Source organism: Eptatretus burgeri, chromosome 6, assembly GCF_056783735.1.
Source record: "Eptatretus burgeri isolate ZD-2024b chromosome 6, Ebu_testis_v1, whole genome shotgun sequence".
In the NCBI taxonomy this organism is placed as follows: domain Eukaryota; kingdom Metazoa; phylum Chordata; class Myxini; order Myxiniformes; family Myxinidae; genus Eptatretus; species Eptatretus burgeri.
Window position 1 is genome coordinate 101515840 of NC_140966.1, and position 15279 is coordinate 101531118.

Here is a 15279-nt window from a genome sequence, read left to right on the forward strand (position 1 = left end):
TTTGAAAGCATCATGAAATAAGCTGAGGTGGTATCAGAATGTGAAAACTTTGGAGGGGGATGAATACTTTTGCATGCCACTGTATCTCCAACACCCTCAACAAATTCCAAATTTCTACGCTAACCAGCAGAAGGCTAACCAGCAGAAGAAGGTGCTGCGTAGGAATAAAGAACCACCAAAAATTGCACTTTGTAAATGACATCCATCTCTTCTGGATCTGATTTTGACCAATTTCCTGAAAAAGATCTGCTGGTCTTCCTCCACTCTAATCGGTTCATCTGACCACATGCTTGTCAAAGTAGACATCTCTCTGGCTGGTATTAGAGAACGACCTCAGTGCCGTTGAGTATGGCATTTCAGTCAAGCCGACTGGCAGGGACTTCAAGCAGCCATCACACTCCCTAGCCTCGTCTCCCCTCTCTACTTTCTCCAAAATCAACTTGTCCTGGGAATTCTTATCTCTCTATCTCTCTATCTCTCTATCTCTCTCTCTATCTCTCTCTCTATCTCTCTATCTCTCTATCTCTCTATCTCTCTATCTCTCTATCTCCCTATCTCTCTCTCTCTCTCTCTCTCTCTCTCTCTCTCTCTCTCTCTCTCTCTCTCTCTCTCTCTCTCTCTCTCTCTCTCTCTCTCTCTCTCTCTCTCTCTCTCTCTCTCTCTCTCTCTCTCTCTCTCTCTCTCTCTCTCTCTCTCTCTCTCTCTCTCTCTCTCTCTCTCTCTCTCTCTCTCTCTCTCTCTCTCTCTCTCTCTCTCTCTCTCTCTCTCTCTCTCTCTCACCTCTCTCTCTCACCTCTCTCGTGCACCTCTCTCGTGCACCTCTCTCGTGCACCTCTCTCGTGCACCTCTCTCGTGCACCTCTCTCGTGCACCTCTCTCGTGCACCTCTCTCGTGCACCTCTCTCGTGCACCTCTCTCGTGCACCTCTCTCGTGCATCTCTCTCTCTCTCTCTCTCTCTCTCTCTCTCTCTCTCTCTCTCTCTCTCTCTCTCTCTCTCTCTCTCTCTCTCTCTCTCTCTCTCTCTCTCTCTCTCTCTCTCTCTCTCTCTCTCACAGATTTATCCCATCTCGTCTTCTGTTGTCCTTCCCATCCTCCCGCCCATGGTTCATTGAAGATTATGGCGAGGCAGTTGTCCTGAAACAACTTGCCTTCACGTCATGGAAGGCAAATCCAACTGAAGGCAACCTCAGTTCCTTCCACAAAGCTCGGAACAAGCATGTGACTCCCTCAGAAGAGCTGAGAAACATCTTTCCAGTCTCAAGTCTGAACTCTCAAACATGTTGCCCTCCTCCAAATTGTGATGGCATAAGTCTGTTTCTGTTGTACGTTTCCCCTCCATCCCCTCCGTTACACCAAATGGCCATACAGGTGATGCTGCATGTGAAAAGGCTGAATGCCTAAACTCGGTGTTTGCTTCTAAATCTTGTGTCTCAAACCCATTGCTTTCTGTATCTACCTTACCCAGTCACACCCAGCTGTTCCTGGACTCTGTGTCCTTTTCTACTGACAAGGTGGAGAGCTTGCTGTCAAACCTCGACTCTCATTCAGCAACCAGTCCAGACGGCATCAGCCCACGTGTCCAAAAAACCTGCTCCACTGCTCTGTTTGAGTCACCCTCACATTTGCTCAAGGTCATCTGCCATCTGCTGGGAAATAAGCAAACATTACCGCTCTGCATAAAAAAGGTGCAAAAACAGATCCCTGCAACTAAAGACCAATCAGCCTTCTCTCAATCAGCAAGGTTATGGAATCCATCATCGCTTCGGACATTAAATCCTTCCTCATCTCCAATGGCTTGATTTCCGATCATCAATATGGATACAGATCTGGTCACTCCAGCTTGGACATGCTGCTTCTGCTCTCCCAACAATGGATGAAGATCCTCAATGCCAGACATTAAATCAGAGCCATCTCCCTTGACATATTGTGTGATTTTTATGCAGTCTGGCACCCTGCCCTGCTCACCAAACTCTCTTCCTATGGTATCCAAGGCCATCTACACTCATGGCTCGCAGACTTCCTCTCCTGTCGCAGCCAACGTGTGGCCCAAAAAGGAGTTCTCTCATCTCCACTTCCTGTCCAGGCTGGAGTTGCTCAAGGCAGTGCTCTGTGCCCTCTTCTTATTCTGGTTTTCATCAATGATCTCTCTGACTCTCTGGAAAATATTCTATCTCTTTGCTGATGACTACATCCTTTGCAGTACCATTTGTCATCCCTCAGATTGGCAAGCAGCAGCCTCTTCACTCTCTGCAGATCTGGATAAAACCACAAGCTGGTCCAACACGTGGAACATGTCTTTCAACCCTGACAAATTTCACACTCTAATTATGTCTCTCCGAAAGGACGATCTGGAATCCCCCCCCCACCTCAACTACTTTCTCAACAATCCTCTTGAAGAAGTCCTTTCATTCAAGCTTCTGGATCTCACTATCTGCCATGATCTTCCCTGTGAAAACCACATTTCCAAGCTGGCCTCCAAAGCCAGTCGCCGACTGAGCATCCTCCATTGTGCAAAGTCCTCCCTTAGCACACAGCTCATGACCACATACAAAGCTTTTGTCCACAGCCTGATGGAGTACTGCGCCCCCCACTGGGCTGGTGCTCCCACCTCTCACCTTCCTCGGCTTCATGATGTGGTCCATGGCATTTAGGATCAATGGTATCTCCTACGATGAGGCTGAGCCTTTGGGTCTCCCACTTTCTCACCACAGGCAAGTCGGTGGTGTTTCTGTCTTCTACCATCTTTTCTTTGGCCTCCCCCCCCCCCTTGCTCTGAGATATGTCCCTCCCATAATTCCACAGGGTGCTCAATATCCACCAGCAACTCCCTTCTGGTAAAACTACCAAAATAAAGAATCGCTGCTCACCTTCACTCTTTCATTCCTCTTTTTTCCTGCCTTTGGAACAAACTCCCACTCTCTTCAATCCCATTCTTCCCTCCAGGTCTTCAAACAGTTGTTCACCACCATCTCTTGTCTTACCCCATCCAAAACCACGATCTTTTCTACCCTTGCTAATGCACCCCAAACCCACCTCCTTCAAATTCCCTCCTTTCCTTTCTGAAAGTCCCTGTCGAGTAAGGACCTGAAAGTTCCTGTTGTGTAAGGACCTGAAAATTCCTGTCGTGTCCATCTTGTTTACCCCGTGTTCCTCGCCCCACCCCTCACCCTTCCACAGATGTCCTAATATCTCTGTTCCACACTGTTTTTGTCCTTCCCTCTCCCGCCCCTCTTATCTCCTGCTCCCCTTATTGCATATTCTGTGTGTTAGCTCTTATACGAGCCTCGACATCGTTTACAAAAAATAAAAATAAAAAAGTGCTGCATTTACAATTGCTATCATCGTTATCAATGAAGCACACTGTTAAAAGAGTGTCAGTGCACTTCGGGATATTTACTGGGTGGTTTGCCGTCGCCTTCCCGGCAGTCAATTTTTGTCATCTGGTTCAGGTGCCGGCGATAACTTGCTGACTTCACAAAAGGCACCATACGATCTAATATCCACTACCTCGCAGTTTAGCAGGGATTTGGCTCGAGTACCGGCACACAGTGGATTGTTCAATTTTTACTACACTTGGTGGTGTCATGGTAAGAGTATCTGCTTTGAATCTGCGCGGTCGGCGGGTTCAAACCCCAGCCAAGCCATACCAAAGACTTTTAAAATGGTATGTACTGCTTCTGAGCTTGGTGGATATTTAAAAGTGATAGAGCATGGACAAGCAACCATATGTTGACAACCATTGCGCAGGCCTGACGGTCCTATTGGTCCACTCCCACATTGCACATTAAACTGAAATTAAATTTTCGTTGCTGATATCCACAGGATAACGTCCAGGAGCAAATGTAACTTGGCATGCGTGCCGGTATGCCAGTGGCCTGCACACATACAGTGTACGGAATATGGAAATTAATGAATGTATTGTGACGGAGCAAACATGGTGGGGCAACTGTGGCTCCGGACACATGACCAAACGTTATGATAATTAAAGTTCACGTTGACAAAAACCAAAATGTCGAGAGCACTTGTTTTCTCGTTAGGGTGATCTATATTTATTACAATTTCCAATTACAAGCTTCACAGGACAGACACTTTTAACAATGCAGACCTTGATCACCAGAGTAGATCTGAGAATGAACGATTAGTATCAAAGATGTATTGAAGTGGATATGCATGCGGACTCACACACTCACTGGCACACAGACAGATTACAATAGCTTCTCCCTTCGTTTCAGGGAAAGGCAATGCTAACTAAGCGTGATCGGAGAATCTCTTTATCTCTCATGTGAAAGTGATACCAGGAACTGAGGGTGAGCGAAGGTGAAGGTAGAAAGGCAAGGTATGTGGCAGATGTGCACCTCCACTGGACGTGTAAACAAGGGGCACAGGCAGTTGGGTCAGTGCTTGAACAGACCGAAGGTAAGTCCCATCCACGTACCTAGTAGGAAGAGGAGCTCGTGCAGCATGAGAATCCTGAGGCGCTTCATAGTCTTGTCTTCCTCACGAATGTGAATCTCACTCCGGACAATCAGGTTTTCTTCGCTCTTCTCTTCTGCATTAAGAGGTGTCAAACTGTCCTCGTCCAAATCACACGTTATTTTTCACTTCCAGGGTTCAGCGAAACTGCCCAAATCACCTTTTCCCACAACGGCGGCACGTCTTTCTTCGGCGCTTCGAGTTTACTTGCGAGTTTTATCTGCTCATGGACTATTAAACTGTGATTCCGCTCAGCATTTCGATGTGTCGATGACATTAGTCATTTTGTTTGTGAGGAAAGTGAATAAAAAGAGAGGTTTGGCAGGCAAACTGCTGGACACGCGCCACGACGACGCAGCTTTGCGCCCCTTTGAGATTAAACGCACAGAAAAGGAACAGATGGAGGAAAAGCTAAACAATACAATGGAGGGGAGAAGGACATTAGGGTCAAGGAAAAGGTTTGTATGGTCGTGGCTGCAAGTGGGGTGTCATACGTTACTTCTCAGGGATGTCGAGGCTGCACATGACTTGGAACGCCCTCACGGACGGACACAGTCAACGAAGCATGGGAATAACCCACCCAGCCGATAGTCCTACCAGCACTCCTGACACAAAGCAGTGCCGTTTAATCTGTGTGGCATATGCTGGTGGTTGACAGCATGCAGGTACGAAGGAAGTATGCAGTAGTAGGTACAATCATACACACCGGTTTTTCCATGTCAGTTACCCACAAATCTAATTATATGTTGAACAGTAAAGGATATTCCTAAAGCATGATGTCAACGTTTAAAGGATGTTGTAAATTTTACTAATTCAACATTAACTCAACTTCATTAAACCTTTCCCGAGAGCATAGGCATGAGGGGAAGGCTGATTACTGTTGGAGGGTTTGTTTTTCCAATTGAAGCGCCCAATTTTTAATGGTACCACATAGTTTCTTCGACCCCAGGGGTACCCAACCCCCATTTAGAACTAGAGAGGGAGCACTAAGTGGAGTGCAAAACCTCCGCCGTCAATACTGCTGGGTCACTTAAGTGAACCTGATATCCTATTCATTGTAGGTCAAAAGGGATCAGACTCTACTACGCCATGATTGAATAAACTAAACTAGATCGATGCGCATGTAGAAATGCCAAAAAATAAAAAATAAAAAAATCTAAATTTTTTTGAAAAAAAAAGTTGCAAAATTTCTAAAAAAAATTTCTCTAACAATTTTTTTTTGGGGGGGTGGGGTTGGAAATCACTTAAAACATGCAGAAATGCAAAAAAAATATTCAAATATTTTTCAAATAAAATCGAAATTTTTTTGGAAAAAAAAAGTTGCAAAATTTTGTTTTTTTTTCTTTAACAAATTTTTTTTTTGGTTGGAAATCATTTAAAGCATGTAGAAATGATAAAACAAAAATTCAAATATTTTTTCAAAATGGCCGCCATAGCGGCAATATTGGACTTTGGACCAAGTCCAAAATCTAATGGCATGATCCTTGGACCATACCTAATCCCTCCACCAAGTTTCGTCGATATCCGTCCAGGAATTTCTCCGTAATACTGTTCACAAACAAACAAACAAACAGACAGGGGTGAAAACAGTAACCTCCGTCCATCTTCGATGGTGGAGGTTAATTATTTTTTCTTCTTCCTGCACTCTCAACACTCAAAATTTCCAAACTGTATCTATTTCGAGCTGTATCTCAGATCTGGCTGGGAATTTCGGAATGAAATTTTCCATCAATAATAGGAATAAAATGTACGTGGTTAATCTACTTTTTGACTTTGACCTCATTTTCGGTCATTACCTAATTATAGACATTTTAGCATTCTTTTTTTCAGCAACCTCAACTAAGCCTTGTTCGATCAGAGCAAAATTTCCCCTTTAGTAGCACAAAAGCATTTCTGCATGTTTTAAGTGATTTCCAACCCCACCCCCCCAAAAAAAAAAAATATGAGCAAAATTTCCCCTTTAGTAGCACAAAAGCATAAAGCAAGCCACATTTAAATTTAATTTCCAACATACCCCTCTGATTTAAAGGTCAAAGTCAAATGTCACTGAAAAAAGTTACGCTTTTTTTGTCATCACTCAATTTTGCCAATGTGGAATCTCAAAGTCTTCTTGGCCTTCCAAGATGTTTTTGCAACATAATAGCGTTCCTGCACTGAAGTTGTGCAACTGATATTTGATTTGTGTGCTTGACCTCCTTTTTGTCAGATTGTGACTGAATTAACAAAAAACACATTTTTGATCACAACTTGAACAATTTCCTCCGATTTTCATGATGTTGAGTTTTATGACAGACTGTACGTGAGGCCACATTTTGTTTTTCAACACTCTTTCCCTAAATGTTGAAGGTGAAGGTCATATGGTGGTTCAAACAAAATATGGTCATCATTGGATTGCGGGCCAAGGGTAAGTTGCGAGCTATCGCCGAGCGATAGTCTTAGATTACTCTTAGCGATAGATTACTCTTAGCGATCGCTTTGTGATCGCAGATATCTAGTTTTAATTGCAAACCTTGAAATCGTTGCTTACCTCAATTGTGAACTTAATTAAGTTCTGTGCAATTGATATATTTTCACACCGCCTAGATCCTCAGCTGGGCTCCGTTCTTCCTGGAGGTTTCATATTTTCATTCTAGAATCTCTCCAAACTACAGATCCACATCAGTCCACACCCCAGCTTTGTAGAGTCAGTTAACTTAACAATACCACCTCACTTTTCAACAATTCTACCTTGAATAGAATTGGACAGACACACACACACACAACCATATTAAATCTGTCGCAAAACAATTACGAAAGAATACCAACATAGAATGACTGTACAGTCGGACACCTACATTCGCGGGTGATACATTCCTGAAAAATGCTGCAAATGTCGAAACTGCGAATGTCAGGGCATTGCTTCAATGGGAAAAAGGGGGATAGGTTCCAGGCAGTTAGAGAATCATAATGGGAAATCAAAAATCCTGCTAAAAACCGAGAATACACCCACAAAAAAACCCGCAAATACACAAAGCACACGGCCATGAATGTCGAATCTGTGAATGTTGGGCCATTGGTTCAATGGTAAGAAGGGGAGTGGGTTTCTGGCAGTTCGTGATTTTTTAAAGAAACAAAAAATTACATTTTGCGAACACGAATGCACATGATTGCAGTGATTAAAAATTATTAATTACATGATTAAAAATGCTTGCAAATGAAAGAACAACAACAGCAGCATGTACTCTTTCCAATTTTTAATGAAAATATGGTACAGTATCATGTAACATTTGTTGATGACGATTTAAAATCTTGTGAAATCAGTGGAGTCCTCTGAAGAGGATGTCAGTGAGGGTGCTGGTGCATCACGTACCGAAGGGGGTGCAGGTGATGACATCTAAGGTGTTGATGTGGAGGGGCGGGAGTGAAAAAAAATAGGTGCTGGCGAGCTGCTTTGCTGAGTGCTGCAGGTTTCTGTGCAGTTCTTTGTACGGCAGCAAAACATCAACCAAACCTCTGTTGAACAAGAGGGATCACTTCATTACTGGGTCAGCATCTTATAACCTGTCAGCAACCTGTCATCTCCTGCAGCACCTCAGCCAGGAACTTGACGGTCAGGTTGGGCCTCGCCACCTCTTCACTGCTGCCCTCCTCCTCCTCCTCGGAAGCCTTAATGAAGGCCTCCAACTCCTCCCCAGTCAGTTCCTCACCATGCGAGGCAATGAGCTGCTACAATTCTTCCAACTCCATATCACCGAAGCCTTCCCTCCACCTCCCATGCAAACCCAACAATTTTCCGCCTCTCCTCAGTGTTGTCAGGAATATCTTTGAAGATGTTGACTGCCTGTGGCCATAGATTGTGCCAGCCAGCATTGATGGTGGAGACTTTCACCTAGTCCAGCGAGTCTTTGATGGAACTGATGCAGGGCACTATGTTGAAATCCTTCGAACATTCCATGACGGTAAATGCAAAGTTGAACTCCATGGCATCCATGATGCGGCAGAAGGTGTGGCGGGTGTAATACGTTTTAAATGTTGAAATCAACGTTGGTCGAGTGGTTGGATTAGGGAGGTGGTACTGGGTGGCAGGAAGGTGAGCGCGACATTGGCATGAGCCAACTTCAGCTGCTCGGGATGGCTAGGAGTATTGTCTACCAGCAGGAGAACTTTGAAAGAGAGGTTCTTGTCTGCTAGGTACCTCTCCACTTGAAGGACAAAACAATTGTGGAACCAATCCATAAAGATTGTAGCTGTTAAGGCCTGGTCACACCTTGACGTTTTAGCCAGCGATGGCAACGTATTAAAATGTATGTAAAACGCTGGCTGACGTTGAACTTTTGATGTTTTTTTTTTTTTAAGATTCGGACGTATTCATAACGAGTTGGTCGTATGCATAACATATTAGTAATGGAGACAGAACGTTTCGTTGTGTTATAGATAACTTATACCAACTTATACCAACGAATAGTCTAACTCAGGCATAGCGCGTTGCACACATCGCCGACGATGTCGTGACATAGCCTATTAAAAGGCTGACGCACAACGATTCGAATCATAACTGCCGTAGAAATGGAAGTGTCAACATCGCGGTCACACCTTGGCGATCTTGCCAGCGTATGCCGACCTAAGAAAAATGTGTCTAAAACGTTGGGGCACGTCAAATACGGTATGAGTAAGTTTGGTATACGTGAGTACAACGCTAAAGTACGCTATCATACGTCGTAGTAAGTAGAGTACATCAAGAAATTTTAAACATGTTCAAAATTTTACGACGTACTCGGCGTATGACACACGTTCCGCATGCGATGGGGATAAGTTTTACACACGATATGCGGACGCTTACACACGTCCACAAACGCTACTTATAAGCTACTCATAAGTCGAAACACGTCGCGGTAATGTCTTTTTTACGCGAAACTTATTTCTAACTTATGTTTGACGTGCTTTGAACCAATTCTTTACGTAGTCCCAACACACATCGACGTATGTAGATGTATTCCAATGACGTCTTCCGGTCGACAAAAAAAAAAATAAATGAATGTGTTTCTAGCTTACAACTGCCATATGAAGACGTGTTCCCAGCGGTTTTGGGAATTGGTTTATAAAAATGCTGCTCATAAAAGGGGAACCCAACAGTGTTTTCGAGTTCCTTTTTGAGTCGATGTCCATGTCAGCAGTATCAGTATCAGTATTAGTATTAGTATTAGTATTAGTAGTAGTTTGTTCATGTTGGCAGTAGTAGGTGAGTGTGAGGGGGAGGGTGTGGGTTATGATGGATCCTCCTTGCGTCCGCGTGTCCACGGGTAGGTTCATAGGCTGCCACTCAACGATTTAAATGGCTGCATCTCCACTATTGAAAGTAGACGCTTGCGCTCAACAATTGGATTTTTTTTACACTCAACGACTTTTAAACGGTACCACTCAGCCATTTTCATTGTTTACAATGAACGATTTAAATTGCTGTCACTCGCCTTTGTTTTTTGATGCTGAGGTTTTGAAATTTGAAGCGTTTCTTCTGAACGTGTTAAAACGCTCAAACTCGACTATTTTAAATAGACGCTGCCGATGGACAATTGGAATCATAGCCAAGCTAGACATCGAAGTGTGAACATCCTCGTCATGCCGAAGAAAAGTTTGAAGAATGCTGAAAATAAGTGTCCTGGCCGTGGCCGTGGACGCTGACACAAGGACGATCCATTATACCGACGTCTTTCAGCCGATGAGTAACTTAAAAGTAACGTCTGTCGATGTGTGGCAACGATCGCGTAACGTGCCAACAACACGTTAATCATAGGTTAGAAATAAGTTTCGGGTACGCTAAACATTACCTCGGCGTGTCTCAACTTATGATTAACTTACAAGTAGCATGTGTTGACGTCTGTCAACGATCGCAGACCGTGCATACAACTTGTGGCCAGCGTAGCGGAACGTGTGAGTCATACGCCGGCATACGTCGTGAAATTTCAAGCATGAAAAAAATTGAGGACAACCAGAAAGTACAACGTTTAAAGCCAACGTACAACGACGTATGGCAGTGTTTTTCAGCGTGCTCTCAAAGTTATCAAAACTTACCCATAACGTATTCAACGTGTGCCAGCATTTTAGAAAAAAAATTCAAAAATCGGCATACGTTGGCTAAAACGTCAAGGTGTGACCGGGCCTTTACCAGGCCTTTATGTTGGCCCTCCAAATACAATCAGTTTGTTTGTTTTGTCCTTAAGAGCACGTGAGTTTAGGGAATGATCCAACATCATGGATTTTGTCATGCAGCCCCCTTCGGCATTAGTGCAGAGAAGAAGAGATACCCGGTCCTTCACAGCATTGAAGCCTGATTCTGTTCTCTCTTGCGTTGAGATGAAAGTTCTCGTCGGCATTTTTTTTCCAGAACAGGCAGGACTCGTCTTCATTGAAGACCTGCTCTGGTACATACCCCTTCTACTCGATGAGCTGCGTGAGTCGAGAAGGGAAAGTTCTTGTTGCCTCCGGATCCGCTGAGCCGCCTGTGAGCTTTTCATTATGGAGACTCTACTGCCTCTTGAAGAGGTGAAACCATTCACTGCTGACTTGAAAGAAATTCCTACTTGCTTCACCCATACCCACATTACTCGTGCCTGCATTGCTCATGTTTGCAGCAACACCCATGCCAGCCAGATGACCGTAAATGCGCTTTGCATTTTCCCCAATCAGTGGTCCACTTTAAGGTTTGTTTCTCTGGGCATTGTCCTCAACCCACATATTCAATGCCTTCTCCATTGATTTCATGTGCACGTTCCTGACCTGGGTAACCACTTTGGTGCTGGGAACTATGCTCACCGCAACACTTCCACGAATTGCCTTCTCCTTCTTCTTTATGTCGCACACAGTAGACTCGTTCACACCATAATGCCTGCCCACAGATGTCGCATTCTCACCCCGTTGTAGTCAGTCAAGCAGCTCCACTTTCTGGCTCAAGCTCATGACATTTTTTCTGCCTCTATGGAGCAAATTGATCTCCTGCACAACTCGTACGCTTCGGACCCTTGATTGAACAATGAGCGCAAAAGTTGATGAACGCGAGGTGTCACAGAAGGTCAAGATAGCAAGATGAACGGTGAGCGCAAAAAGAATGAAACCCAGGATATGCTGCATACAAGTAGCAATGCAGGGGTTGTGGGTAGATGCAGGATTGGTCGGTTGTGTGACCATTGTTTGAGAGGGGTGGTGGAGGGAGATAGTTTGTATGTGGCTCATGGAAGATGGTTTTACAACTGTGATATTCTTGCAGTTGGTGGTAGATGGTTGGTTGGAGCTGCTTTGTGTTTATGTATGGCTTGTGGAAGATGGTTTTAGAAATATGTTTATTCTTGGCTGGTGGGAATTTTTTGTGCCCGCAAAAAAAAAACAAAAAAAAAAAAACTGTGCGTACGTGAAGCACAAGACCGCAAATGTAGAAACAGGTTGCATTTTGTTGGCCGAGAATATGTAGGGTTTGCGACTCGCAGAACTGTGAATGTTGGGGTCCGACTGTACATCGGACGACTGAACAAGGATGATCATGAAAACACAAAAATCAAACAAAAATCAAAGCCATTAACCATCTCGCAATACCACTGTTCCAATACAGTGATGGAATGAAATAATAAACTGTCCACAATCATTGATAAACCAGATATCAAAACAAGGAAACTCTGATCCACAAACTGGTCCACCAAAATCAATGCATCCCAAGAATGGCCCGACCGGGACGAGAAGGCGGTAACGGCCTGATCGAATGCAACCAAGCGCACAGAATGACAACTGTAGGATTGGCTGAGTACGTGATAAGTGGGGGTTACCAAATCCAATTTGTAAGCAAACAGGAAGACAACAAACCAGAGAAGGTATCACTAACCCACCATGAAAAAAATTCCAAAGACAGTTGCAAATGGAAGATGTCACACATGAAACTGAAACAGCAATGAATACAACCCCAACTATTGCATAAAAAGGCAAAAGAAAAATGCAAGAGGAAATATGACCAGATACACACCGACAACTGTGAGAACAAAAGGGTAGGAAGATATGAAAAAAAAAAACAAGTTGGATCGAATGGGTACAGACAAAGATGGCTCTTTGGAATAGCAAAGAAGAGATCAGCTCAACTGGGATGGAGAATAAAGGGCCAAAACTAAGGACACAATATTAATACCAATGGTTGAAAATGGCAGGACTGAGTGAATCAGACAGGTGTAGGTTTAGCCAGGTAGGAAAAAAAAGCACGAGTCAGAGTCACCTCATATCGGGATGTAAAACAAACTTATGTCAGAAGAGCAATACATACAAAGGCACAACAGAGTATGTGGAGTAATACACTGGAACATCTGCAAAAAATTTCAATCTCCCAGTTCCAGAAAACTCATGGAATCATGAACCAAAGGCATTCGTTGAAAACAAGGAAAAAATGTTCACGTCTGACCTGATGATCCCATCAAGCGAGAACATTGAAAACAAAGCATTGTGACCGGAAATAGCACTTAGGCAGTGTTCGGAAATAGTACTTTGGCAGTGCTGGGCCACTTACAGTTTTGAGGGCATTGAACAGGGCAACCATTTAAAAAATTTTTGGTTGCCTGGAAAAATAAGTCAATTTTTTTATTTGTTTTCTGAATTACTTTCAGTGCAACAAATAAGCCTGATATTGGCTTAACAGTAAGGTGGCTGGCTTAAGATCTGATATTGGCTTAACAGTTGAAGGACAAAACAAACAAAACTAACCAGTATATATACACACACACACACACACACACACACACACACACACACACACACACACACACACACACACACACACACACACACACACACACACACACACACACACACACACACACACACACACACACACCCATTGTATCGATTTGTGTGTTCATTCAAATGTAGCGCAAGGCTGCAGGGATGCATCATTGTCTGAGAGTGCCACTGTGCCAAGATGTCGTTGCCTCTACCCCTTGAGACAGGTATTTGTAATTTGTTCATTCATATCAGAGATAGCTCACCTTCTCTTCACAAAGGACACCATGGGATCCACCAACAAATGCGAGCAGACAGGACTCTCATTTAATGTCTCTCCAAGGACAGCACCCACATTGATGAATCACCGTGCCTGTGAAACAACAGGACGATAGTTTACAGCTGCGTCAGGATTCAAACTCAGGCTTGACAGCTTCAAAGCGAGTGTGCTTACCTCAAGGCCATCCTGCCAGCCCAAAAGAGATTCATTAAGACAACAAATGCTTATTTCTAAAGAACATGTCCAACGTTTATTTACAGTTTCAACTTGGCAAGTAAAAGTAAAGGAATGAATAACAGTACCTTACACAGGAACACAAAGCAGTTAAGGTTACAGGTGTTGGGAGAAAATCCACATCTGATGAAGAGAACTCGCCATTGGTTAAAAGGGCAGAAGAACATACAAGTATGAGAGAGAAAGAGACATTAAGAAAAAGTGACATTCTTCCAAACCAACAAACAAATATCAGAGAGAAAGAGAGAAAGAGAGAAAGAGAGAAAGAGAGAAAGAGAGAGACTTTTGTATCTTTTTATTATAAAAATAGAAAAGAAAGCCCCCAAATGGGAGTTACATTTTCATTTCAGAGAAAGAAAGAAAACCAAGAAACAATTTCTGAAGAAAGGAAAGGATGAATCGGGTGGATTATATATAAAACATTTCACAAAAGGATAAACATTCCTCTCGGACTTTGCAAATAACTTCCTTTATACACCATTTTGATTCGAACTGCGGTAATCTTCCAGTTACTGAAAAGAAAGCAAAATCCAATTTAACACGACTTATTACAAGGTTTTGGAACAAAAACAAAGCATCTTCATCATTTACTCCAACACCATCAAGTTTTCTTTTCCTTGACTTATCCACTGCCATCTTTGCCTGAGCAAGCAGGAAATTGGCTAACACAGCATTGGAATTCTTGTGTGGGATATCCAATCCATAGATGAACACACAAGTGTTAAAAATCAAACCAAACCTCACAAAACGATTCCGAAGTAAAATAAATAAAGGTGCCAACGGTTGGCATTCAACATGGATGTGAAAAAGGTTTTCAGATTTCTTACAAAAAGGACATTAATCAACAAGCAGGTTTGAAAAATGGTGCAACAAGTGATTAGAAGGAAGGATCCAGTGTACGAGTCTCCATTGGAGGTCGCCATGTCGTGGTGGTACAGGAGGGTGATAAAAACCTTTCCAGTTAGAAAAATAAGGGGGAGAACAAGGTAAGAGGTCTCTCCATCGAACCTTCTGCTGTGTTATTTGCCGTTGCGAAAGAAATTTTACACAACCAAAATAAAGGTCTTTTTTTTTGGGAAGGTCATTGAAGCCTACTTTAAAAGGGGCACAAGGAAGAGGGCTGGCACGAGAAAAAAGCACATACGAGTTCAGGAAAGGTAGAGAGAGAAGGTATTCGATGTACATTTTGTTCATTGCTTTGGTGGTCCTGCTCCCAAGCAGGTGCAAGCCGTGTGTATGTCCAAAGCACACTACATAATATGCGTGCCACGATTTGAGAGGATCACACACCGACCAGGCTTGCCAATGCATCAGCTCCGATCCAGCTGGCATTTGGGCTGAGAAGATCTGCGACAGATTTAACGTCCTTGTCGGTAAAGCGTTGAATAAAACACCGATCAGCAGGCATATCATGGAAAAAGGAGTTGTAGAACAAAGGTTCTTCCAGAAACATCTGTTTCGTGTAAGAATGTGTAGCTCTTGTTTTTGACAGAGCTTGCCATGAATTTAGCATGCTTTGATAGAAACCAGAGAGGGGGGATCTGTCGATTTTGGAAAGGTCCATCAGG